At 37.8% G+C, this 27,965-nt stretch overlaps 2 long non-coding RNA genes across 2 annotated transcripts; one reads left to right on the top strand and one right to left on the bottom strand.

The window, feature by feature from the left end:
• Positions 1–5,631: 5,631 nt before the first annotated feature.
• Positions 5,632–11,469, bottom strand: LOC111091347. The gene is made up of 3 exons (XR_005354931.1): positions 11,203–11,469; positions 9,488–9,642; positions 5,632–6,494 (listed from the first exon to the last, which is right to left on the bottom strand). It is a non-coding gene; the product is annotated as an uncharacterized LOC111091347 (long non-coding RNA).
• Positions 11,470–11,473: 4 nt separating this feature from the next.
• On the top strand, positions 11,474–21,255 carry LOC111091345. The gene is made up of 3 exons (XR_005354930.1): positions 11,474–11,644; positions 11,749–11,929; positions 21,094–21,255. It is a non-coding gene; the product is annotated as an uncharacterized LOC111091345 (long non-coding RNA).
• Positions 21,256–27,965: the final 6,710 nt, after the last annotated feature.

Below are 27,965 nucleotides of genomic sequence, written 5' to 3'. Positions count from 1 at the left end.
AAGTCTATACTGTGTAGACTTACTCTGGAGCTGAAGTAGAAGGGACAGCCAATCCCTAAGATTTGAAGGCACTCACAGAAAGCAGTCAAGCCATGTTTGCCAGGTTAGGACCTCAAGGATTCCCCAAAGCCTTGGGTTCCTTCAGCAGGGTCTTGAGGAGTCATAAACCAATTAAGATAAAAGTGCCTGAAACAGGGGCACCTGAGTGGCTCAGTGGGTGAGCATCTACCTTCGGCTCAGGTTGTGATCCCGGGGTCCTGGGATCGAGTCCCGCATTGCGCTCCCTGCATGGAGCCTGCCTCTCCCTCGCCTATGTTTCTGCCTCTCTCTCTGTGTCTCTCATGAATAGATATTTTTTTTAAGTGCCTGAAACATTGCCCAACCACATCCATCTTTTGTTGGGCCTGACTGGGGGGGTGGAGAAGGAATAGAACATCCCAGAGCCAGTAGATGGCTCTTCCCACTATTCTCGAGCTAAAGCAAGTTTTAGGACTGTGGAATGGAATGGCCACATACTACATACACGGTTAAATAACAGGTAGATGTGGGTCATAAGGTATTATATATAAATAGCTACACCAAACCCAATGCTGAACTCAGACCAATGACAATTACCAAAGCAGTGAGAGTCAAGGACTGCACTCTCTTTTTTTGCCCTGAAATTTTATTTTACACAGAGGAAGTCATGAGCATTGGAGCCACATATAGCAGATAGAAAACATTAATGAATAAAATATTGTCAACTTGGAACCCTATTTCCAAACTGATTGGAATGACAGAGACAAAAGTGAATCTTAGGGATTTTATTCTGCATTGAAATACTCTGCTGTGATTATGTTTTGTTTTGCATAATGAAAGGACAGCAATGACTCTAGTGGTCTAAGTTTACATTTGCACGTTTCAAATATCAGCATCCATAATTTATGATCCTCTGATTTACACTACTTCATTTAAGTAGACAGAAAATGCTCTTCATTAAAAATAAATCCCTAACACATGAAAGTTTTATCTTTTCTTCTTTCACATTGAGTTCTTAATAGTCACTGGCTAAATATTGCTGCAGTGCCTAATTTCAAATTCTGATACCTTTTAATGATGTCTTTTCACTAAACTCTAAATACATATCCTCTGTCTGGGAACATTACGACATGAACCAAAAACTGAAGTACAAAATGAAGTTTCTTCAGATGTCTGCAAAGAAAACATGGAAATTCAAATACCATGGTAAATCTCAATACATTATAATTCAACTTTGCTCTAGGTTCATAAACCTTGCTGGCTGTTTTGAGCTGACTCCTACCCCGCTCCGCCTTGCACTGCTCACCACTTACTAAACTCAATCCTGTTGTCTGTCCATTTTGACACCTTCATATCCACAGTTGTGATCAGACCACTATTATACCAACTTTGTCTCTCTGAGGCAATGTTTCCTTTTATACTTGCCTAGTTTAGCCATCACTGAAGGTGGGCATATAACTCCAGGCCTTGCACTTACCCTGGCTTCCAGGAGATAGAGGCGGACCTGGGTTTAGCCATTCATGGAAGATCCATGTCTGCCCAGAGTGAGACTCTAAGAGCAGTGGCATCACCATGGAGACTGGCCAAGGAGAGAGCCAGTTGTTGCCTTTAACCGCCAGCCTCGATCAGGGCATCTTTATTTTCATTTGTGTTTATATAGAGTTCCAGTTACTCTCTATTTGAAAATGGAGATCTCTTCTTGAATTCCTTTTCAAAAGGAATTTTGCTTTTTAATCCTTATAAAGTACTGCTTTATAATCAGTTCACAAAATAGGAGGCAAGGACAACATTCTCTGGTGTGCGTTTCATGGAGTCCTTAGGCAGTTCGCTTTCCAGATCCATCTGTGTACATTTACCTATAACCTTCCATTTTTAACTCCAGCTATAATCGTCAAAGGAGGTACCCAGGGATCTATCTGCAATCACTAAGTTTGTGTTTCTCTGGAGTCTAATTAATTAATTGTAGACATTTTGTAGGAAGCAAACTGGTTATTAGGGAGATCACATCCGTTCATCTTGCATTAGTGTCGGTTTGTAGACTCTATTCTTGTTTTCTGTGCACTTTCAGGAAGGACCAAAAGAGCAACATTGCCTCCAAGGAACATGGATGTCTCACATGGCTATAGGGAAAGATTCTGAAGCTGTCTTTTCTTATTATTATTTATACTTTCATGAGCCTCCATATAGTTTTAGTAGTTATTTATTTGTACACAACAATGTTATTTGAGGACATGCTTAATCATTACTCTTTACTATATATTCTGTAAACAGAAAACTCCCTCCATGTAGCACACAAAGGAAGGCGTTTTATCCTTGGAGACCTTGAATTCTCAAAAAGCTTCTTTGTTGGTTAATTCATGTAATATTCACAAACACTTTGGGATAAAATCAGATGCTATTAAGGAGCTGACCTGGTTAAACTGAGAACAATTTGTTTTTAAAGACAATGACTCCAATAAATATTTGTTCTGTCTTTTAACTGTCCATCGGTTGGCTATCAGCATAGCCGGCCTGGTTCCAACTGCCCTGACTGTGAGCTTGACCATGAAATTCTCCTGCCATTTGTCTGTAGACTCAGACTTGTTTTCCCCTCGTCTTGCCTTGGCCTTCTGCTTTAACTTTCTCATCCCATTACCTCAACTTCATTTCTTTGTCTACTTTACTCAGGATTCCCATCCTGTTTCCAATTCTAGCCTGAATTAAAGCTGTTCATTCAATGTAGAGAATAATTTATTTTATAAATACAAATCAAAACCACAATGAGATCCCACCTCACACCAGTGAGAATGGGGCAAATTAACAAGGCAGGAAACCACAAATGTTGAAGAGGATGCGGAGAAAAGGGAACCATCTTGCACTGTTGGTGGGAATGTGAACTGGTGCAGCCACTCTGGAAAACTGTGTAGAGGTTCCTCAAACAGTTAAAAATAGACCTGCCCTACGACCCAGCAATTGCACTGTTGGGGATTTACCCCAAAGATACAGATGCAATGAAACGCAGGGACACCTGCACCCCGATGTTTCTAGCAGCAATGTCCACAATAGCCAAACTGTGGAAGGAGCCTCAGTTTCCATCGAAAGATGAATGGATAAAGAAGATGTGGTTTATGTATACAATGGAATATTACTCAGCTATTAGAAATGACAAATACCCACCATTTGCTTCAACGTGGATGGAACTGGAGGGTATTATGCTGAGTGAAGTAAGTCAGTCGGAGAAGGACAAACATTATATGTTCTCATTCATTTGGGGAATATAAATAATAGTGAAAGGGAATATAAGGGAAGGGAGAAGAAATGTGTGGAAAATATCAGAAAGGGAGACAGAACGTAAAGACTGTTAACTCTGGGAAACGAACTAGGGGTGGTGGAAGGGGAGGAGAGTGGGGGATGGGAGTGAATGGGTGATGGGCACTGGGTGTTATTCTGTATGTTGGTAAATTGAACACCAATAAAAAATAAATTAAAAAATATTTTAAAAAATCTAAACCAAAAAACCAACAAAAAAGGTTTTAGAGAAAGATTTTAGAGAAATTGGGAATCAAGTAAAATGGTATTTCTTTTCCTAGTTGTCCATCACCTGCATTGAAGTTACCATGACAATCGCTTGACTCTCCAAATCCCCCATGACCTTTTGTCTGCTCTTCACAGTAAAGTCAGTTCTGTGGTTCAGTTGTTAAAGAATTATTATTGGCTATTAAGCACTTACTGCTCACCTTTAGGTCTCAGCTTAAATATCACTTTCTCATAAAACTTTCCTGGGCTACCCTGCCTAGATTTGGTCACCTGCTAATACACACCTTAACAGGTTCAGCGCTATAAACTCTTAATCCACATTCTGCCATTGTATTGACCTATTTCTTTGTTCCTCAATAAACTATAACTTCCAGGAGGGTAGAGAATGCTTTGGTCACCACCTGTATGCTCAGATACAGGCAATAGATACAATAAAGATTTAGATAAATGTGAATTAATACAGACAGTGTACTCAGTACTGAGGACAACAAGTTCCAGAAGCTATCTGAGGGAGCTCATTGTCTAGTGGGGCATGAAACACAAATAAGCATAAATACAAACAAATAACATTAAAATAAAGAATAACCAGATGTGCAATAAATTTTTTAAAGTTATGGTTTCCATGAAGTGTACAAGGACTTAATGGAGCAAAGACTGTGGCTTGGGATGGCGAAGCAAGGCTGAGTAAACAAAGGTGATAACCAGAAAAATAGAGCAACTTAGTCAGCTAAGTGGAGAGGCTGTCTTTTTAGCAGAAGAGATGATATGAGCTGAAGTGAAGAGCCCATGCATAATTGATTCTGGAAACATGTCCATACATTTTCGTTTTATTCCATAGGATACTAATGGCAATGGGGAATTCTCTCTCTCTCTCTCTTTTTTTTCTTTTTAACCAAATGTAGTAAAAGCAACCTCTGGGAACATTTAACATGACAGTTTGCAGAGGTAAAAAGTGTGAAGGGAAAGAGTAAATTTTTGTAGTCGTCCATGTGACATAATAAGGATAACAGTAACAGTGTGCATAGGAGGAAAAACTTCCTTCTACTCTCTTAGGTCTTAGGGCCTGAGGATTAAACTAACATAGATACGTTGACAGGAGAAAAGCATGCAGGCTTTAATATTTCTATGTGCATATGTGCATCTTCATAGGGAAAATGGAAGGTCCAAAGAAGCAGGGAGGACTGTGAGTGCTTATACTTTTCAAACACAGAATAAATTGTGGGGATAGGATACAACAAAGGGGCTTGGGCTAGGGCAGTAAATTGTGGCCTGGTAAGTAGGCAATCCATTGGGGAACTAATGAAAGTTAAAGGTGGTTTTAGTAGGTTGGCTTATACAGATTTATTTTGGCGTCAGCCCTGATTCTCCAATGGTAAGAATGTTCTTGTCTTCCTGATGAAGGGAGGGCACACTTCTCATGGGAAATCTCACAACCTTCTTTTTTAGGTAGAAAAGAAGAGGACAGAGAACACTTCTTCCATCTGCAGTTTCCCAAGCATCCTCTGTTCAAAATACTCAATATGCCCAAGTGGCACTATTTGGGACTGGCATATTCTGAAGAGACAGGGACAAGAGAGATAAGACTTGATGCCTAACTAGGCAGAGAAAATGGAAGACAAGGGAAATGTCTTAGAGGCCTCCCAGATTTTGAAGAGATGTGAAGCATAGTAAGGAACCAGAGAGAAAGAGACAGAGAGAGAGACTCCTGAAGAAGGTTGACTATGTTGAGTTTGAAGTGACAACAACACAGCCTAGCTAGGAGAAGCATCTAGCTCACAATGTGATCTTGAGGCTCAATTTGTGCTAAAATTTGGTCCAAAAGACAACTTTATACAGATGTTTTGCTGGCCTGGAGAACTTACAGAAGAGTCTTCAGTTGAAGAAGAAAAATATTAATATATAAGCCTTGCTTATGAACTTAAGAGACAAATAAGAAAACTATTCTATTTTCTCACGGAGACCCAAAAAGTGATACTGACCTTCCCTGTGGGTCAAAATTTGCATCTCCCATCTGTGACTTCCAATCATAAAAAACCTGAAATATGGATATCGTTTAATATTTTGACTTGACTAATTACTGTCAACTTGTGAGGTTACAAGCAAAACTGCAATGAATAAACATGATTATTATTTAAACCAAGCAGATCGCCAAGGCCAGTTATGATACAATAAATGACCAAGTTTCATACCATCATTTACTATAAAAGAAAGGTTTCTTACAAGACATGAACTTTTGTGGAGCAGGAACTGCCCTACATGAAAGAAAAGTTGGCTTTGGCTTTTAGGACTGAAAACCTAAGTGTGCAGAGAGTGGGCCAAAATCAGTGCATAGCGTCAGCACTATAAAATAGTTCTGCAGCTTTTTCCAACAGCGCAGCCTTCAAGTCATCCGGGATGAAAAGTATTGTGGCTGTTGGGTAGGTTTTTACTTGGATGTGTTGCAGATTCTTCAAGAAATTAACAGATAGTCAGCAACTCCAGGTCCAGCTCTTAAATTGCTCCAATTTTTATTGCTGAAATGTTGACCCTTCTGTGAATGTGCCAGAAGCAATGATGAGACGGCAGGTCGACACCAGTCTGCCAAGTCCCCCCTCATTAAGCTCCCATCTGATTTTAGCATATTGGCCCCAAACATCGTGGCCCGCCTTCCTCCAACACAGGAAGCCCTCCTGACACTTGGCGATGGGTGGTGGGAGCCATGTTGAGAAAGCCAGGAGTCTGACCAGATGGTAGCTCTCTGTTGGACTTCTTCAGAGATTTATTTTCTCTATGAAGCAGAGGGAATCAGGCAAGTCCGCCAAGCACATGGCCTTTTTTGTACTTTCATTATACAAGGAAGCCCTGGCTAGTCTTTTGGCAGCTGAGAGTTTGGCAGGCTGGGCAATCTTGGCAGAACCACACGGCTCACAGACTCAGGGGCCCTTCGGACTACAAAGCAATTCTCACACTTTGCAGAGTTCCTAGATGGGGGAGGGAAAAGAAAGAAATGATCTATCACAGGCACCTAAAGGCATTCTGGAAATATGAACAGCTCTGCCAAGATAGAGAGTGAAGCAGAATGTATGTAACAAATCTTTCCAGTAGGGAACTTATTCTGAAAGTTTTAAAATGCGTATATGAGATTGGGCATTAAAGAATGTCATTCGTGTATTGATTCCCACACATGTGTCAGAATCAGCCCCGACTCCATAGATTTCATAGTAAGGTAGACACTTTTCTTGTCATTTTATAATTATTATTATTCCCATCTTTTCTTTTAAAGAAAGAATAACAAGAGCACTGAATGGTTATATGCTTTCACCTTTAATCTTTCATTGACTTTTCTTTAATGGCTTTATTGAGATATAACTCCTATGCCATATAATTCACCCATTTCAAGTATGCAGTCATGGTTTTTATTACATTAAATTATTAATTTCTTTAAATTGTGGTAAGATATATATAAAACACATTTGCCATTTTAACTATTTTTAAATGTGTTTTACAGTGTCACTAATTAAATTCAGAATATCGTACCAACATCACCACTATCTGTTCACCCTGCGCAGTTTCATCACCCCGAACAAAAACTCTGTAGCCATTAAGCAGACCTTGCCTGTTCCCTTCTCTCACAAACCCCAAGTGGGTCACTTTCAATCTACTTTCTCTATTCTATGAATTTGTCTATTCTAGATAATTCATATAACTGGAATCAGACACTATTTGCCTTTTTCTGTATGGCTTATTTTATTTAGCATAATGTATTTCAGGTTCATCTATGTTGTAGCATACATATATCAGAGCTTCATTCCTTTTATGACTGAAGAACATTCCGTTGTATGTTTACACGATATTTGTTTATCCATTTGTCTAGTGATGGACACTTGGGGTTTTCCCACCTTTTGGTTATTGTGTTCAGTTGACTTTTGTCCATTGAATGACATTTTAAGGGGGGAGGGAAATATGTGCCTAGATATACTGTGGGATCAGCAGTACATACGTTATGAGTACCTTCCAATTGTAAAAGCTCTAAAAACTGGCATCTCATGACAGGTATCCTGTGCCTGGCATCAATGAAAATTGGTTAGAATGAGTTGCATATATATAAAGTAAGGGCAGATCACTGAACCCTTTCCCTAGCATAATCTATTTGAAAAAAGGTAATGTGGTTTTCCTAAGCATAAATCATGCCTGACTAATCCAATAGACTTCTTGAGGTGATACATATTTATGTGGAAAAACAGACACTGCAAATATGGCTTGTTTAAACTTTCAGAATGTCTTGGAGAAAGTTTTACACCAAGGCTATTATGTTTTAATTAAATCACCATGGCATTGGAAATAGGAGCAAACTGTTTTACTGTTACAGAAAATTGACATTTAATTCAATGAGTATTTATTACATGCTTAGTTAGGAATTATGAAAAATACCGAGTAAGACATATTCCCCCAAATCCATAACCCAACAGGAAAAGGAGCACAAAGAATAAAATAAAATGTGTAGGGCATAACAGGTAACACTTTTACAAGAAAAAAGTGTAAAGGGTGGTATTCCTTAGAAAATCAGATCTAAGGTCAGTCCTATTTTAAATATATTTTACATAAAATGGTAGAGAATACATATGAGGAAATTCCCAAGCTTATATGCCAATAAATTCTTCCAGGAAGGAGAACCACAGATGAATTTGTGCTTTGTGGATGAACAACAACAACAAAAATGATTAATACATTCCAACTAAGCATTGAAAAAGCAAATGAACTAGTAATAAATAAAAATCTATCGTAAAAAGTGGATTTTAATTTGTCAGTTGTGCTCTATCAAATATGACTTAGGATAAGTGACTGAATACGTTTTCCCCACACCAAAATTATTATATTAGATACACATAATTTTTTTAAAAGATGATGATATAAATAATAAGACTATTTGGGAACATGCCAGAAAATATCTGCTGACCTAATCATAATTTCAGAACAGTCATATCTAGTCATGGAATTGAATCCTTCAAATACGAAATTATAGGATGTATATAACCCTGCTGTCTTATAAGGCCTATTTTAATGAAAACATCAACTTTGTAAGATAATAAAAATCTCACTTTAAAAGCATAGGAAATGACCTTTTTAAAAAAAGAAAAACAACCCCCTTTTTTCACATTTTAGACTAGACATTAACAATACTGTGGTATGAACATTTTGATGGAAATATGCTTAAAATTTTTCATGTGAGAAAAATCAGAAAAACACATCAACATTAGCAGAACAATCAGAAACAATTGTTTACCTGTCAGGGAATATTATTTTCATTGTTAATGACTTACAACTTATAACCAAGTGGTAAAGTCTGAGATATCTAATTGTAGAAATAATACCATAAAATATAAAAACATTGTTAAACTGAGAATTTTAAATGTAGAATAGAATGCTAAAGAAATGCCAACATTAAAAAAAAGAAATGCCAACATTAAAAGTTCACTATACATACTAATCATTGATCTAAATTAACCATGAGGCTTATTATGTGGCAAGATCTCCCTTTTTTTCTGCTCACTAACACAAAATTTAATATATTTGTAATGCATAAAATAAAATCAACCTGGAAGAGGTCCAGAAAGGACAAGAAAATGGTAAGATTGGTGGTGGTGGGTGTTAATGAACACAAATGAAAACATTTAGAACCTTATTGGAAAGGTAAAGATTGAGTGAGACTATTTTTGATGTTAAAAATTGCAAAAGGCAAAGAGAGGTGAGAATAACAGCTAGTTCATCAAATCCTGGGTTATTAAAGCAAGGAGGAAATCTTTTCCACCTACAGTGAGGGAAGCTTTAGGTTAATACTAGGGATATAAGTGCAGTGTGAACTAGCCTTATGGAGTCTAACACAAACAAGAAAATAAAACAATTGAAGAAAACTCAAAAATTAACAAGTTCATAATATAAGTGGACCATTCATAGATCATAGTGCTTTTCTTACCTTTATAGGGGATGCTCATGGAGTCAAACACATCCATCTTCCAGAAACACATCTCTTGGGCTCCATATCTTCAAATGCTGGACTGGGTAAGATAGTAAACCCAATCCACTCCTGATTCTTGTGCTCTTACTGCAGGCAAGCTCTTAGAGGTGAGTCTAAGTGCAGTCCAAGAAGAAATTAATCAGAATGCATACATTAAAAAGGCACTGCTTTCTCCCAGAGAGCCTAGCACCATGCCTGACAACAGATTCTGGGTGACTTTACAAAAAGCTGCTGAAGTACATCCTCCTTAATCATTAACTTGCAGAAGAAGTGAGAAAATGTGTGCATTTTAGAGAAACAGTGGGGAGAAGCTTCTGAAACTATACAAATTCAGGAAAATAAATAAATATATATATATATATATATATATATATATATATATATATATATATATATGACATCATCACACTCTCAAAGTTTCTAGGAAAAAAATTTTCCAACAGCCCTTTTTCTTGTCCAAGAAGACTACTAATGATTCTTAACAATTTACATTTATTTTTTAAAGTATCATTGTTACAATCACATTTATATAATTCTTTCATCACTTTGCTTCCCTGCGAAATGAAGTGGATGGTCCAATCTCACCATTTCTATGTTCTTTGTTCAAAATTAAGGCTAACTCTAAGCTGAAGAAACGTGACCTCAGTGAATGTGGCTGATTTGCCTTGATCTTGTTCCTTGACAAAAGCTGAGCTCAGTTCGTCCATAATTTGGATCAGGATTCACCTGGTTTCACAAAAGTTCCAATAATTGTATCCAAAGCAGGGGAAATAAGCCAGGGTTTTATCGGAACAACAAATAAATTAGATCAGTCAAATGAAGATAATTCTTTAACAGGAAGTCACCTCTAATCCTAAAATGTTCCAGCTGGAGCTAAAAGAATAAACAGATGACTCCAGTAATTTAGTGATAAAATAATGGTTGGCTTAATTTGATTCAGAAACTATTGCCCTTTATCTGCTTTGGAACAGATGCACTAGGGGCTTCCAATTATGTAACCAGGATCAGAACTTATTCCTCCCTCCAGTAAGAAAATTTAAAAGTAAAATCAAGGTCTCTCTTCAAGGTACAACTTTCAACCACTTCTGGAAATAACGCATTGGTGAAAAATGCTAACTATGCTTCAGTTGAAGTTCTATAGCTAAAAGTACCACCACAGGATCCATTATTCAATAGCTTAACACCAGGATCACATGGGAACACTCTCTGCTCACAGGCCAAATGCTGAAATGTCAGGACATCTACAATGACTCAGGAAAACAGCCCCATTTTTTCCCTCTATGCGCATACAGCAGTTGATAAGTAAATTCTGTGTCATCTGGAGAATTCTGAAAGGGAGCTATGGACCTTGGCTAGCTGCATCAATCAGAAGTCAAAAATCTTGATTCGAATGTCTGATTTTAAAATCAAGTCACCAGGACGTTCTTGAAGTGGACCAGATGTCTAGAATCGACCACCGCCACAGGGCTTGCCAGTCTTTCCTTTCTCATCCGGATGTCCTGGCATTGGGCGGACCAACATGGGTCTTAAATTGCACTTGCTTTGAGAATGCATCTTATGTAAGATCAAACTTTCCTATTTCCTCTTACAAATGATTTGATTATGTAAACCGACTTGATTTCACCAACAAATTGTGGCTTTCATTGTTTTCCATTGCCTGTTTTCAACCTTACCTGAAGCCCACTGTTGAATCTGCCTGAATTTTCATCTTTTGAAGCAGGAAGTTGATGAGGCCTATGCTTCTCAAAATTTAATGTACAGATGTAAAAAACTGGAGGATGTTGGTAAAAAATTAGATTCTGACTCAGTAGTTCTGGTGCGGGCCTTTGAGTGTCTGCATGTCTGACATGCCAATGCTGGTGGTCAGAGGACTGCACTCTGCATCACAGGCAGAGCGAAGTAACCATGGCTTGACCCATCAAGTATAACAATTGTGTATATTCTGAAGATATTCTGAGAGTGTCATTGAAATTCTACACTCTTATGTTCTGAAAGTTGCCATATTTCTACTCAGGAACTGCTTGTGGGTGAGTCGGCCTGGATCATTCAGCATGTAGTCCTTATCTTGAATTCACAAAATCAGACCACACCTTTGAAGGGCCACATCCAAACCAAGTAAGATCGCCCGAATGTAGAGAAATGCCTTGGAGTCAACAAAATTCACTTCTGGCTTCAATAAACTTTTCCTATAGAGAACAAAAGTTGTTTTCTACTTTCAGAAACTTCTCATGAAATAGAACGATAGTGACTACACTTTTAAAAGGTCAAGAGATTTGCCTTGGGTTTCTACAGCCAAAGAGTTTCATCACTTTTTCTGTGGAGTGTTGAGCTGCCAGGACTTTGAAATGAAATATATCTACTGTGGCAAAGATTTCTCTCAAGCATTGCGGTTATTCACAGGTAAGTTTCTAGTTGCAAAAGCTTGTGAAATGCTGTTTCACTGGTTAGGGACAGTGTCATAGTCTATAGAAGGGCCCAGATAAGCTCTTGAGAGGCAAAGATAATTACACAGACCATAATATATAAGAGATTGTATTAACAAAGTGAATTGAAAATATGAAACGTTTAATAAATTAAGCAAGTTGCTATACAAAGGTAATTATAGATTTCTCAAGACAAGATTCAAATTCATCGACTTTGTAGTTAAATTAGTTTTAGGTAGAAAATACACAGGATATATATAAGAAACAGGTAATTGAGGATTAAAGAAATGTAGACGGGCATCAGCAGGTATAACAAGCAAAGATTCAAGTGGATTAAATATTGAAAGAAACCTCATACCTTCCAAAATTCTACAGATATGATTTTTTTAAGATTTTATTTATCCATTTGAGAGAGAGAGAGAGAGAGAGCATGAGTGGGGGAGAGGGGAAGGGCAGAGGGAGAAAGAGAAGCAGACTCCCAGTTGAACAGGAAACTCACCAAGGAGCTCGATCCCAGGACCCCAAGATCATGACCTAAGCCAAAGACAGATGCTTAACCAACTGAGCCACCCAGGTGCCCCTGGATATTATTTCTTTCACATTAAAATTCTAAAATTCTGTACTTAGTAAATAGACTCCAGAAAGATAGAAATTGATAAACAAAGTTACAATAGTTATGCATACATGTAATACTGAGTTTTACAAAATCTATTCAAAATTGGAAGCAAATGTATAACTGTAGATATTAAGCTATCTAATTGTATTCAAAGTGCTTCTATAAATAGAAAAAACATTAATTTGTACATTTCCATAGTATCGTTATTTTTATTTTATTGAGTTGGTATATTAATTTGTAAGGCAAATAACATGGTATTTGTTCCATTCATACTGAACAATATAGGTGAATGGATTCAATGAATGATAATGACAAATAATATTCAGTAGCAAAGAAATTTTTAAATAATGGAAAAATTTCCCAACATTCTCTAGAGCTAGATTTTTAAAGTTAACATAAATGGTCTCTGTGGCTTGAGAAACTGCTGTCTCAACACAATGATACTGCTAATAATATAATATAATAGGTAGAGGAATGATAAGAGAAAAATTATAATTTGGACAATAATAGAAAGGATTAAAATAGTAGTAGGCATGATGGAATTAATCCCAAAGAGAGAATGACCTGGTCACAAACACACACAATGACACACGGCTTAGATTCCCCAGGAGACACTTACTTCTAATTAGATTTGGCAATGATGTACAAAGGAAATGCCCTTAACACAATGAATCTTTAAAGGGTGACTTCCACTGTAAAAATTGAAGCAATAGTCATATTAGATAACAGGTTATAGGCAACGTCACGCTCTATGCTTTAAGATATATTTCTCCAATGTTCACAGAACTTCTTTTTGGTTGTTTTGGCCTTGGCTGATGGTTTAACTCAGGAAAGGATTTCCTGTGTGATGCCCAGATTCCATTTAGTGGAAATTTAGGATGCTGCTTAAAGCTAGAACTATTGTGAGGAAAAGGATTTGTTTAACTAATAGTAATTTTACTAAGGTTAAAAGAGTTTGCAAAGCTCTATAATGAAATTCAACAAAGCACTGGGAATATTTACAGAGGACTCTGTATTAAATAGTCACCTTGAAAGAATTGTTTAATCGTTTCAACCAGGTGGCATTATCAGCTGTCACCACTCTTTCCCCTCAGTGCCACTGACCAAGTGGCAAACAGGCCTACCTGATTTGGGTTTGTTTAGGTTAACTGGGCAAGGACTCCTGACTCCTCTGGGCTTCCTATTCTTTGGCCCTTTTCTAGAATCACATCTGTTTTAAAGAAAACATCCTAAAAATGACTTTGCTGTGGTATGATTTCAATATTCGTATCTTAATTTAATAAAGGTATCTTCTCATTGATTCCATTCTCTTTCTTTTATCCTCTCCTTTCTTCCTTCACTGGCCTCTCCTATACCCCAAATATCTCAGCGTCTTCTTCTTTTACTTCAGTTTCATACAATATAAAATATAGTAGAAGGCTTTTCCAACATTTCATCCACATGAAGGGTAGATGAAGCCAGCTATGTGTGTGGTGTGCATGCGTGCACACACACACACACACACACACACACACCATATACACACACACAGAGGCATGTGACTCTCTAGGAACATATCCTTGTTTCTGTCCTCTTAAAGGCTTTCAATTTTTATCTACTAATTAGTTTTAGGCAGTCAGAGATAAATGAATTTCCCTTTGAGGCCACCCTCTAGTTCACTTATTTATTAATTTTAAAAAGATTCATTGAGTGCTATGTTCCAGGCACTGTACTAGAAACTGTAGGCATACAGTCTTGGACAACACAATCTTCACCTTCAAGAGATTCACAGAATAAGAGAGAAAATCAATATTTTCCCAACAAGACCCTGATTACTAGTATTAAAGTACAAAGTGTATAGAGCTCTTCATGCAATTGTTCATTCATACATGAGCTGTTCATTCATTCATTCATTCATTCATGTATGGTGAACAGGAAGTGTAAGTTCTCTGCCTTTGGGAGCTAGATGCTAAGCAAAGTCTACCCACATGTGCCTGCATGCCTGTGCGTGTGCTTGCATGGACACACACACACACACACACACACGAAAAGTAGTTGTACAGGTATTGACTTAAGAGTTTTATTTTTAAAGGACGTTTTTGATTTTTGCCATCACACATACAAGATGATAAAATTTGTGAAGGCTGCTTCATGCTATGTTGTGAATGTGCCCCTGACATTGGGTTCAATACAAGCCCCATATTTTCAAATGAAAATACCTTCCTGGTGAATATTTACTGATTACTGCACCACTTGTATGTGATTACACAGAAAGCAGGACACTCTTTGAAAAAGATGTCCTGCAGTTTCAACTGTGCCTGGGGGACTCCAAATTTCTTCATTTAGCAATGTTTATGGAGGCCAATGATCATGTTCCATATAGTGACATAGACAATAGGCAAAGAGCTATCTCTGCATGTGAGAGTTGTCAACAGAAAGTTTGATAAGATAACAACATAAAGGAAAAGCGTCAATATTTTCTCACATTGATAAGCAACTACTTTTGACTCCTGTCAAGTTTACATATTCCTTAGATATTTGGAATAAATGAATCACTGATAGAGAATGAAGGGTAAGACTGAAAAGAGTTCATGGTCTGTTTGAGCAAGGTATGGGTAGCTTTCAAACTCACTTGTAGAACTCTGAAAGGCTCAAGTCTCTCCCAAATGAGTTGTAAATATCTTTGTAAATGGTGTGTATGCTAATTTTCTGTTTCAATGAAGCAACAAAAGTAAGAGAAAAAAGTTGGGGACTTATCATGACAGTAAGAGTGAAAGGAAGAGGAAATTTGAACCACAAGAACTAGAAAATAAAAAGGTGACCAAATAAAAAAACAGCAAGTTATTTTGTGGATAGCAACAAACTGATTCTACAGTTTATATGTAAGGTAAAAGACTTAGAGTAGCCAACACATTAAGAAGAAAACGAAATTATAAGACCGACACTACCTAAAGTCAAGACTCACTATACAGCTACAGGAATCAAGACATTGAGTTATTGACAAAAGAAGAGACAAATAGATCAATGGAACAGATAGTGCCCAGAAATAGACTCACACAAATATAGACAACTGGGCTTTGACAAAGGAGCAAAGGCAATTCAAAGAAAAAAGGATAGGCTTTTCGACAAATGGTGTGGGAATAACTAGAAATCCACAAGCAAAAAAGTGTATCTAGATGCATACTTTATGTCCTTCATAAAAATTAACTCAAAATGGATCATAGACTTATACATAAAAAAAACTATAAAACTGTAAGAAAGCATATGAGAAAACCTAGTTGACCTTGAGTTTAGTGATGACTTTTTAGATAAAATACCAAAAGTAAGATCTATGAGAGAAAAAATTGATAAGTAGAACTTCATTAGGATTGAACACTCCTGCCCCATGAAAGATACTGTTAAGAGAATGAGAAGACACACCACAGACTTGGAGAAAATATTTGCAAAGCACATATCCAATGAAGACCTTGTATCCAAAATATGCAAAGAGCTCTTGAAAGTCAACAATAGGAAAACATAACAAAAAAAAAAAATTTAAAATGAGCTAAAGTGCTGAGCAGACAGACAGTTTACCAAAGATATAAAGTTGCAAATAAGCATATGAGACTTTGCTCAACATAATACATTATTAGGGAATTGTGAATTAAAACAGCATTGAGATATCATCATACACCCATTAGAATGGTCAAAATTTAAAACACTAACAGAACCAAATACTGATGAGAACAGGAACTCCCATTCATTGCTGGTAGGAATGCAAAATGGTATAGCCATTTTGGAAGACAATCTGGCAGCTGGAAGGAGGCATACGGGAATTTTCTAATTTCCACTCATTTTTCTGTAAACCGAAAACTGAAAAATAGAGTGCATTGTTTTCAAAAAAGGAGAGTAAAACTACTTCTGAAACAAAAGTCACATAAAAATACATACACACACACACACACAGAGAAGCAAAGCCTATCCTTTAAAAAAAATTAAGAAACTGTAGGGCAAGAAACAAAGCAGGAAGTAAAATTATCAATAGAACTTAAGTGTCTTGCAATAGGACTATGACTTATAAATATAAAAACAGAAACAGCAAACCCAAGATAAAAAGTTCAGAGGGATTCAATCTCACATTGCTTTCATAGCCATCAGGAACTCAAAATTACAGGGTTATGGTCTATATTCCCAAAATTTATTTGTCTATTTTGGCATACACAGTATTCATATTCAACTATAGTTGATATTATAGTAATTAGCAGTCTAGGAGATGGGCCAATCTAATTTAATTAAAGTTTCTCAGAGAATCATTATCATGAATTAATATTTGATGTGTTATATGCTGCAAAAGTAAAACAACAGAATCCCAGTTCCAGGTTGTAATGATTCCTGACATCTTTGGGAACCTTAAAGGAACGTTATTTTTCTGCTACCTGACATATGGGGAAATAAAGAGGGGAAATGATGCAGAATTGTAGATAGCGATCTGAAAACACAATAATGAATAGCTATTTATAGATACTGGCAAACGACATAGTATTTAAGCAGTCAAATATACCCCCGTGAATGAGTATAACACCACAGAGACAAATTAGGTTGCTTCTGAATGCCAAGAAATACTGTAGTTACTCTTTTGTTTTTGGAAGCTTCCTTGGGCATTTGTTGCTATGATTTAGGGTAGAATTAGTTTTTGGCACTTAAAATCTCTTTTTAAAGGCCTGATTGTTGCTTGATTATTATTTATGGTGAAGTCTTTTTTGTATGTCAAGATGGATTTTTTTTTCTTCAAATGCAACTGTGGATGACATATATTGAATCTCAAGTAAAATTGTGGTATCCAGTTTGCCCTCCATTTTTGGGACCCAAAACATTTCATGGTTCAAAAGGCAGTAGCAACCTTGAACTCCAGCATAGTTGACGGCAGCCGTTTTACCTCCAGGCTTTCACATACCTGAGGAGCTTTCTTGCTACTATGACATAGAAAAAAATAGAATGTCATCATGATCCTGAGTCTATAGGACACAGACCTTCTGTCATAGTTTCACTAAACAACCAATGTCCTTTGATGTGGACACCTTTATCTGCTCATGGCCCATGGCAGAAAGATTGCTAGCTAGCTCTCTAACTTCTTTTATAAAGGCAATGATTTAATCTTGACGGCTCCACCCTCATGATCTATTCACCTCCCAAAGACCTCACTTCAAAATATGACACTGGAGATTGGGTTTTAACCTATGAATTTCAGGGGAGACTCCAACATTTAGATCTTAATATCATCTTTACCTGTTCCCTTTCTTTTTCTATATTTGAGGAAAAATATAAATATTTGTTTCTTAACTCAGTAAAAATCAGTTAAATACAAAGGAAAACTCTCATGAGATGTACTGTTTTACTATAGGATTGGCAAATATATTTTGCTAACACCAGGTATTGGGGAGGATGTCGATGGGACTCAGAGTTGGTACAAAACTGTGATAGATGTGGCTAGCTGTTAGCTAAGTGCCTCACACCCCAGAACACATGGTTTTAGCTGGAAGGTGGTTGGCACACTAGCCTCCGATGGCATTTTCCTGCCTTTCTATCAGCTGACTGTGGCCTTGAGAATAGTTCTCACAGCCGAAATCAAGAAATACCCACTTGAAAAACAAAAACTTTATGAAGCAGGTGTGCCTCCTGCACTCCCAGGTTCCCATTCTGCTAGCTAGATGCAGTGGGAGCAGAAATGCAAGTGGTCAAGAGTCCACTTTTCTTAAGATTTTGTTTATTTATTCATGAGAGACAGAGAGAGGCAGAGGGAGAAGCAGGCTTCCCACGAGGAGTCCATATGGGACTTGATCCCAGGACCCTGAGATCACCACTTAAGCCAAAGGCAGATGTTCAACCACTGAGCCACCCACATGCCCAAGAGTCCACATTTCCTATTTACCACATGGAGAAGTGTGAACCACAGACTGGGAACGATTGGGATGGATTCTTGTTTTTGGATCTGATCAGCTTAGCTTCCCAGCCTAACGGAGACTGTGGAGAACAATGTGACCTGACACAGAAAAACTGAAAGTAGACATACACTTTCATCCAGTAATTTCACTTCTTGATGTTTGTTGGACACATTGGTGCCAAGCGCAAGATGTTGTCCCTTCACCACTTTGTTTGTAGCAGCAAAATGTTAGGACCACCTACGTGTTGGTCGCTAATGGGATGAATAAAGGAGAACATAACACTTTCATATAATGGAATAGCAGTCATTAAAAGGATAAACTATATATGTTTCACTTTGAAATAATTATGTGCTATCTTGAATAGAGCACTAAACCTTAAGCTTTTGTGGGAAAAAAAATAAGAGGTTGAAGAAAGGGATAATCAGCTGTGATGACATTTATTAAAAGTACAAACATACTCAAAAGAAAATGTCTACAGTTTACTAAATGTGAATGTAAAAATATGGAGAGTAGACTTTATATTTATATAAATATATTCATATTATATACCATATATTAATTATTAATTGTTTTCATCTAATATTTAATATTTAATATATGTATTTATATAAATGTGCATTTATATTTGATATAATTTGTATGTTTATATTTGCTGTGTTTAATATAATATGAATAAATATTTTATATAAAATACTTATATTTATATATAAATGCACATATATATATATAAAACAAATTATAACTCTAGACTCATGATTACAAAGAACAGGAGAATAAATCAGGACCAGGTTTAGAGTCAAGAAGGGCTTTTTGGTTTGTTTTGGAGATAGAGAGGAAGAACATGAGCAGTGGGGGAGAGGCAGAGAGAGGTAATTTAAAAAAAAAGATAATTATTTATTTATTTGACAGAGAGAGAAAGAGAGCACAAGTGGGGGGAGTGGCTGGAAGAGGGATAGGGAGAAGTAGGCTTCCACATTGGGGGGCTCTATCTCAGGACCCTGAGATCATGATCTGAGCTGAAAGCAGATGCTTAACTGATTGAGCCACCCAGGCGCCCCAAGGAAGACAGAATCTTAGTCAGGTTCCATGCCCAACACAGACCCTGATGTGGGTCTTGATCTCATGATCCTGAGATTAGGACCTGAGCTGAAATCAAGAGTCCAAGAGTTGGATGCTTAACCAACTGAGGCACCCCTAGAAGAGCTTTATTTGGTTGTAATACGTTGTATGTTAAGAAAAATGATATAATTACATATTATTCATGTAATGATTGTGAATATCAACTTGAGGAACAAAGACAGGAAGCAAATATGACCAAATACTGACAAGATTGACTAACGGGTTGTGAAAATAATAACCTCGTATGTGAAAGTGCATACTAGGGACCGTCATGGGGTGAAATACATACGTGCACCATCAACTCTCCCAAGACGCAGCCAAATATCTTTCTTGTTTTTTTTTTTTTAATTTTTATTTATTTATGATAGTCGCACAGAGAGAGACAGAGAGGCAGAGACATAGGCAGAGGGAGAAGCAGGCTCCATGCACCTCGGGAGCCCGACGTGGGATTCGATCCCAGGTCTCCAGGATCGCGCCCTGGGCCAAAGGCAGGCGCTAAACCACTGCGCCACCCAGGGATCCCATCTTTCTTGTTTTATGCTATCCCAGGACCAGGGGCCAGGGCTATAACAGAGAATGGGTACTGGTGTGTTAGCAAACAACCTCTTTTCAGTTTATTTTAATATGAAATTTAAAAGTTAAACAGTTTTATAACTTACAAGTCATAAAATTAACTCCTTGTCAGTGAACAGTTCAATGAGTTTTAGTAAATTTATGAGTGGTGTGGCTATGAGCACAATACAATTTTGCAACACTTCATCACACCAATGAGTATTTTGCACCATTTGCAGTCAATCTCTGCTTCCACCACTAGCCCCAAGAAAACCACTGATATGTTTCTATCCCTATAGTTTTAGCTTTTCTAGAAATTTTATATACATAGAACCATATAATATGCAGAGGTACTATTTGTCTTTTGTCATTTAGCGTGTTTCAAGATTTCATCCATGGTTTTGTGTGTATCCACAGTTCATTTTTTTTTTTAAGATTTCATTTATTTATTTGCGAGAGAGAGAGAGAGAGCAAGCATGAGCAGGGAGGAGGGGCACAGGGAGAGGAAGAAGCTGACTCCCCACCTGAGCAGAGAGCTGGACACAGGGCTTGATACCAGGACCCTGAGATCATGACCTGAGCTGAAGGTTTAACCAGTTGAGCCACCCAGGTGCCCCAGTTAATTCTTTCTTAATATGAGTTCACTGTATGGATGTACCCCATTGTTGATTTGTTCATTTGCAAATGAACATATGTGGTTTTTTTTTCCATTTGAAGATATTATAAATGATGCTGCATATAAATCTTTGTAGAGATGTACATCTTCATTTCTGTTAGGTAGTGTAGTGGATTGAATGGTAACTCTTCAAAACATATGTCTACTCAGAACTATGAATATGACCTTATTGGGGAAAAAAGCATTTGCAGACCTAATTCAGTTAAAGATCTTGAAGTAATATCATCTTGGATTACAATGTGGGTCTTAAATCTGATAATTGTGTCCTTCAAAAACAGACAACAGGCAAAAAGAAGGCCATGTGAAGACAGAAGAAGAAATTGGAGGCACCAGACACTGGAAGAAGCATGGAAGTATCCCCTCCTGGACCCTTCCCTTACAAACACCTAGATTTTGAACTTCTGGATTTCAGAATTGTAAGAGAATAAATTATTATTATTTAAAGCCACGCAGTTTGTGGTAATTCATTATGGAGGCCCTGATAAACTAACACAGGTTCATGTCTAAGAATATCGGTAAATCATACAATAAGTGATCATTTCATTTTTCAAAAATTGCCAAACTAGTCTCCAAAGTGATTGTACCATTTTACATTTCCCAGCAACAATGTAGTAAAGTTGTAATTTTTACACAGCATTGCCAACACTTGGTACTGTTGGTATTTTTTATTTTAGCCATGCTAAAATGAATGAATAACGGTGTCTCATTTCCCTGAAGACTAATGATGTTAAACTATATTTTCACGTGCTTATTTCCTATCTTTGACCATTTTCTTATTGGGAAGTGGGTCTTTTATTATTGAGTATAAGAATAGCTTACACATTTTGAATGCAATTACAAATATTTTTCTTTTGGTCTGTGGGTGCAAACAGGCAGACAGATGCTTAACCACTGATCCACCCAGGTGGCCCACATTCTACTTTAAATAGAACAGCACTTTAATGTAGCACATGGTCTTTGATGCATGAAAGATCTGGGTTTATGCTTTTAAAAAGATTTTATTTATTTATAAGAAGAGAGAGAGAGAAAGAGCATGAGTGGCGTGAAGGGCAGAGGGAAAGAGAGAAGCAGACTCCCCACTGAGCAGATATGAGGCTCTATCCCAGGACTCCAGGATCATGACCTGAGCTGAAGGCAGATGCTTAACTGACTGAGCTACCCAGGCACCCCTGGGTTTACATTTTACTCTGCCAATTTCTATCATAGACGATTTTTTAATCTTACTGAACTTCGGGTTCATTACCTTTAAAATGACAAGCATAATAACTAGCATATAGAGGATCACTGAACATTTACTTTATTCAGAATTTCTTGGGGGTGCCTGGGTGGCTCAGTGGTTGAGTGTCTGCCTTTGGCTCAGGTCATGATCCCAGGATCCTGGGATCGAGTCCCAAATCGGGTTCCCCACAGGGAGCCTGCTTCTCCCTCTGCCTATGTCTCTGCCTCTCTCTGTGTGTCTCTCATGAATGAATAAATAAAATCTTTTTTAAAAATTTTAGACACAGAAATTGTAAAAAAAAAAAAATCTCTATTTATCCGTTTGTGCATCCGCCACTCATTTATTTAATAAGTAAAAGTCAGTAAATGATATGAGTACTGATAATACAGTATTTTACCTTACAAAGTCTCTCTTCTCCTAAGCCTTACGCTTCTATGGAGGGAGATGGACAAAATGCAAGAAAAAAAGAAATAGGTTCTTGTAGGTAGTGTTGTTATGAAGCAAACACAAAAGGACAGTGCCACAGAAAGTGAATTGGGCATGGGGTGGAGGTATTGTGACAGGGCTGTCTTCTTTGGGGAGGTGACAATTGGGGCCAAGACCATCAATGGTAAGAAGAAGCAGGTATAGGAATATGTGAGGGAAAATCACTTTAAGTAGAATAAACAGTAAATTCACAAATGAATTTATGAACTTAAGAAGTTCATAAGGGCTAAGGGGCTGGAAGTTAGGACAAATTACTATAAACACAGAGGTGAGGATGAGGGAGAAAGAGATTGAAGCCATTAGAGAGAGAAAATATCACTCATCTATTACTATATCAACAAATCTAAATTTACTGACTTAAAACAGCAGGAATTCATTATTTTTCATGAATCTGTGGTTGATTGGGTGGTTCTTCTGAAGGTCTTGTCTGGGCTTATGTGTCTGCCTTCAGTGGGCAGGATGGCTAGGCCACAACTCACCTGGGATGGATAGGATGCTGGGACCCCTCTTTCCACTCTACCTTTCACCCTAGGGATCCTTTTGGCATGGTTCTATTTGGGCAGTATCTTTATTGGATTAAGGCCACTTAAAGTCTAGAGTCTAAAACTCATCACGTGTCACTTCCATCACACAGGGCAAACAGCTCCTTCAGAAGAAAGAACCTTCAAAATATTGTTGCCATCTTTTTCAACCATTATAGTTTGTCCTCTGGTCACAGCTACATTTTTGTCATGTGCAAATTATGCTCACGGTCTCTCTCAAAAGTTTTATTCCATTACAGTATCAGACTCAGTATCAAGTTCAGAATCTCATTATTTAAATCAGATCCAGAAGTAGATGAGGCCCCTGGGTGCAGATTGGCCAACAAAACTTAGATTTCTCATCTTTTTCCTCTCTGTCAAATCCCTTAATGTTTTCCCATTTTCTTGAAAAGAAAACCCAAACTTTCAGCAATGTCTTATGCCATCCCAGCTCCCATTAGGTCTTTCTTCCCCTCACTTACTGCTGCAGATATACTGCCAGAGTCTCACCACAGGGCCTCTATAATAATAACTAATAATAACTCATAATAATAATAACTCCCTCTGTCTGGAGCACTGTCCCTCAGTTCTTCCTATGACTCAGCCCCTGTGTCTCAGCTCAAATATCAGAGAGGCCAACTCCATTCCTCCTGTCCCCATTACCAGTTGTACTGTGTTCAATTGTCCTATTCCCTTTTCTTCATATTATTTATAACTATCTGAAATTATTATTTTTGAGCTTTTTATCATCTGTTACTCCTGCTATCAAAAGAATGCAAGTTTGATAAACACTATACCTTCTCTCTCATTAACCACTGTCTAAAACTTAGAGCAGAGCTAGGTATGTGATAGGTAACCAGTAATGCACTATGGAAACAATATTGCTGTTATTCATGGAATAAAAAATTAAAACCGGCCTGAGCTTTTCCATAGATGACTTGAGGTTTTCTCAAAACTACCCTACCTGCATTTATACTACACTGAATTTCTCAACTTTATTGGGATACAAGTCACAAATTATATAATTGATGCATTTAAAGTATACAGTTCAGTGTTTTATAGTATATTTAGAGTTGTATGCCACATAGTTAGCACATTTTCATCACTCACAAAAGAAACTCTATACATAGTAGCAGTCATTCCTCATTCTTTCCCTATAGGTATGTCTATTCTGGACATTTCATACAAATGGCTTCATACAGGTGTTTCTTTTGTGACTTGCTCCTTTCACTTAACATGTCTTCAAGGTCCATCCATTTTATACCATGTATAGGTACTTTATTCCTTTTAATTGCTGAATACAATTTCATAGTATGCATATACCATATTTTGTTTATCCATTCATTGGTTGATGGACATTTGGGTTTTTCTCAATTTTGTTTATTATGAATAATACTGCTTATGTATTTATAACTTTTTGTGTGGTCATATGTTTTTTATTTATCTTGGGTATATACTTAAAAGTGGAATCGTTGAGTCATGTGGTAACTCTGTTTAACATTTTGAAGAATTGCCAAACTGGTTTTCTAAAGATCCTGCTCCATTTTACATAACCACCAACAATGTATGAGAATTTCAATTTCTCTACATCCAGACACTTGTTATTATTGTCTGTCTTTTCGATTGTAGCCAAACTACTCAGTGTATAGTGGTAGCTTATCACAGTTTTGATTTGTATTTCTTAATGACTAATAATGCTGAGTATCTTTCCATGTGTTTATTAGCTATTTTTATGTCTTCTTGGAGCAAAGTCTCTTCAGATCCTTTGCCCATTTTAATTGAATTATTTGTCTTTTTAATTATTAAGTTGTATTACTTTTATACATTTCAGATATAATTTCCTTACTAGATATATCATTTGCCAATATTTCCTTTCTGTTGTTTGCTTTTTCACCTTCTTAATGGTATACTTTGCAGCACAAAAGTCCTTAATTTTGGTGAAGTCTATGTTTTTTCTTTATTATAAGAATTTGTCTTTATCATTAAGTTAGATATATAGCATCCTAAAGGGCATCAGGTCTATATCATATAATGGTCAGTAAATAGATGATTTTACTTAGGATGACATTTAATGGTTAATGGTTAGTGGTGAAAAAAAATTCCCCATATAAATTCATTATAGAAAAATATGAGCTGTTCGGAACAGCTCATATATAATTATCTGGTATAGTAATTCTTCAGTTACTTTTCTGAAAACTCACTAGAGCAGTAAAACTTCCCTGGCCATTCTAAATTCTGAAGTACTTACTGGATTTTTTAAATAGAGAATTAGCTTTCCAAAGGGAACTTTTGGGTTGCTTAAAATATCTTTAAGCAAAATAATTAAGTTATTAAACTTAATTATTGGCGAGGAGCCGGGCTAAGGCCGGGGCGAGTGTCCCCAGGACAGGAAAGCTCCGTCTGGAGAAGCAGGAGCTGCACCAACCTTCCTGGGTGGAAAGGCCTCGCAGGGAGTTAGAGCAGGACCCAGGAGGGCGGAGATGCCCTCGGGCTCCCTGGGACAGTAACAGACACCTGTGCCCCGGAGAGCGCCCCGAGCTCCCTAAGGGCTGCAGCGCTCACGGCAGGACCCAGGAGCAGCTCGGAGGGGCTCGGGGGCGGCTCCGCAGAGGGGGCTGCGGGGCTGGAGCGCGAATCCAACAGCGCAGACCGAGAGCACAGGGCTCGGGGGACACAGCTCAGGATCCGGCCTCCCCCCGTGACAGGCAGAGGCCAGGAGGGCCCAGGACAGCGAGGACGCTGCTGCCCCGAGCTGAGCAGATCAGCGGCCCCGCCCCGGAGCCTCCAGGCCCTGCAGACGGAGAGCTCCGGGGTTACTGCGGGAGCTGACTCCAGGGCTGCAGAGCTGGCCGCCACCACTGTGGTGGTTCCTCCTGGGGCCTCACGGGGTAAACAACCCCCACTGAGCCCTGCACCAGGCAGGGGCAGAGCAGCTCTCCCAAGTGCTAACACCTGAAAATCAGCACAACAGGCCCCTCCCCCAGAAGACCCCCTAGACGGACAAGTTCCAGGAGAAGTCAAGGGACTTAAAGTATACAGAATCAGAAGATACTCCCTCATGTTTTGGTTTTTTTTTTTCTTTTTGATTTGTTTGCTTCCCCCACCCTTTTTTTTCCTTTCTTTCTTTTCTTCTCTTTTTTCTTTGTTTCTTCCTTTTTTCTTTTTTCTTTTTCTCTTTTCTTTCCTTCTTTCTCTCCTCTCTTTTTCTCCTTTTCCCAATACAACTTGTTTTTGGCCACTCTGCACTGAGCAAAATGACTAGAAGGAAAACCTCACCTCAAAAGAAAGAATCAGAAACAGTCCTCTCTCCCATAGAGTTACAAAATCTGGATTACAATTCAATGTCAGAAAGCCAATTCAGAAGCACTATTATACAGCTACTGGTGGCTCTAGAAAAAAGCATAAAGGACTCAAGAGACTTCATGACTGCAGAATTTAGATCTAATCAGGCAGAAATTAAAAAGCAATTAAATGAGATGCAATCCAAACTAGAAGTCCTAACGACGAGGATTAACGAAGTGGAAGAACGAGTGAGTGACATAGAAGACAAGATGATGGCAAAGAGGGAAACTGAGGAAAAAAGAGACAAACAATTAAAAGACCATGAAGATAGATTAAGCGAAATAAATAACAGCCTGAGGAGAAAAACCTATGTTTAATTGGGGGTCCCCAGGGCGCCGAAAGGGCCAGAGGGCCAGAATATGTATTTGAACAAATCCTAGCTGAAAATGTTCCTAATCTGGGAAGGGAAACAGGCATTCAGATCCAGGAAATAGAGAGATCCCCCCCCCTAAAATCAATAAAAACCGTTCAACACCTCGACATTTAATAGTTAAGCTTGCAAATTACAGAGATAAAGAAAAGATCCTTAAAGCAGCAAGAGACAAGAAATCCCTGACTTTTATGGGGAGGAATATTAGGGTAACAGCAGACCTCTCCACAGAGACCTGGCAGGCCAGAAAGGGCTGGCAGGATATATTCAGGGTCCTAAATGAAAACAACATGCAACCAAGAATACTTTATCCAGCAAGGCTCTCATTCAAAATGGAAGGAGAGATAAAGAGCTTCCAAGACAGGCAGGAACTGAAAGAATATGTGACCTCCAAACCAGCTCTGCAAGAAATTTTAAGGGGGACTCTAAAAATTCCCCTTTAAGAAGAAGTCCAGTGGAACAATCCACAAAAACAAGGACTGAATAGATACCATGATGACACTAAACTCATATCTTTCAATAGTAACTCTGAACGTGAACGGGCTTAATGACTCCATCAAAAGGCGCAGGGTTTCAGACTGGATAAAAAAGCAGGACCATTGAGACTCATTTTAGACAGAAGGACACCTACAGCCTGAAAATAAAAGGTTGGAGAACAATTTACCATTCAAATGGTCCTCAAAAGAAAGCAGGGTTAGCCATCCTTATATCAGATAAACTAAAATTTACCCCGAAGACTGTAGTGAGATGAAGAGGGACACTATATCATACTTAAAGAATCTATCCAACAAGAGGACTTAACAATCCTCAATATATATGCCCCGAATGTGGGAGCTGTCAAATATATCAATTAATCAACAAGTGAAGAAATACTTAGATAATAATACACTTATACTTGGTGAATTCAATCTAGAGCTTTCTACACTCAACAGGTCTTCTAAGCACAACATCTCCAAAGAAATGAGAGCTTTAAATGATACACTGGACCAGATGGATTTCACAGATATCTACAGAACTTTACATCCAAACTCAACTGAATACACATTCTTTTCAAGTGCACATGGAACTTTCTCCAGAATAGACCACATACTGGGTCACAACTCGGGTCTGAACCAATACCAAAAGATTGGGATCATTCCCTGCATATTCTCAGACCATAATGCCTTGAAATTAGAACTAAATCACAACAAGAAGTTTGGAAGGACCTCAAAC

This window comes from Canis lupus, chromosome 2 (genome assembly GCF_011100685.1).
Source record: "Canis lupus familiaris isolate Mischka breed German Shepherd chromosome 2, alternate assembly UU_Cfam_GSD_1.0, whole genome shotgun sequence".
Taxonomy (NCBI): Eukaryota; Metazoa; Chordata; class Mammalia; order Carnivora; family Canidae; genus Canis; species Canis lupus.
Note: the sequence above shows the minus strand (reverse complement) of the source record. Positions and strands in the feature narration are given on the sequence as shown.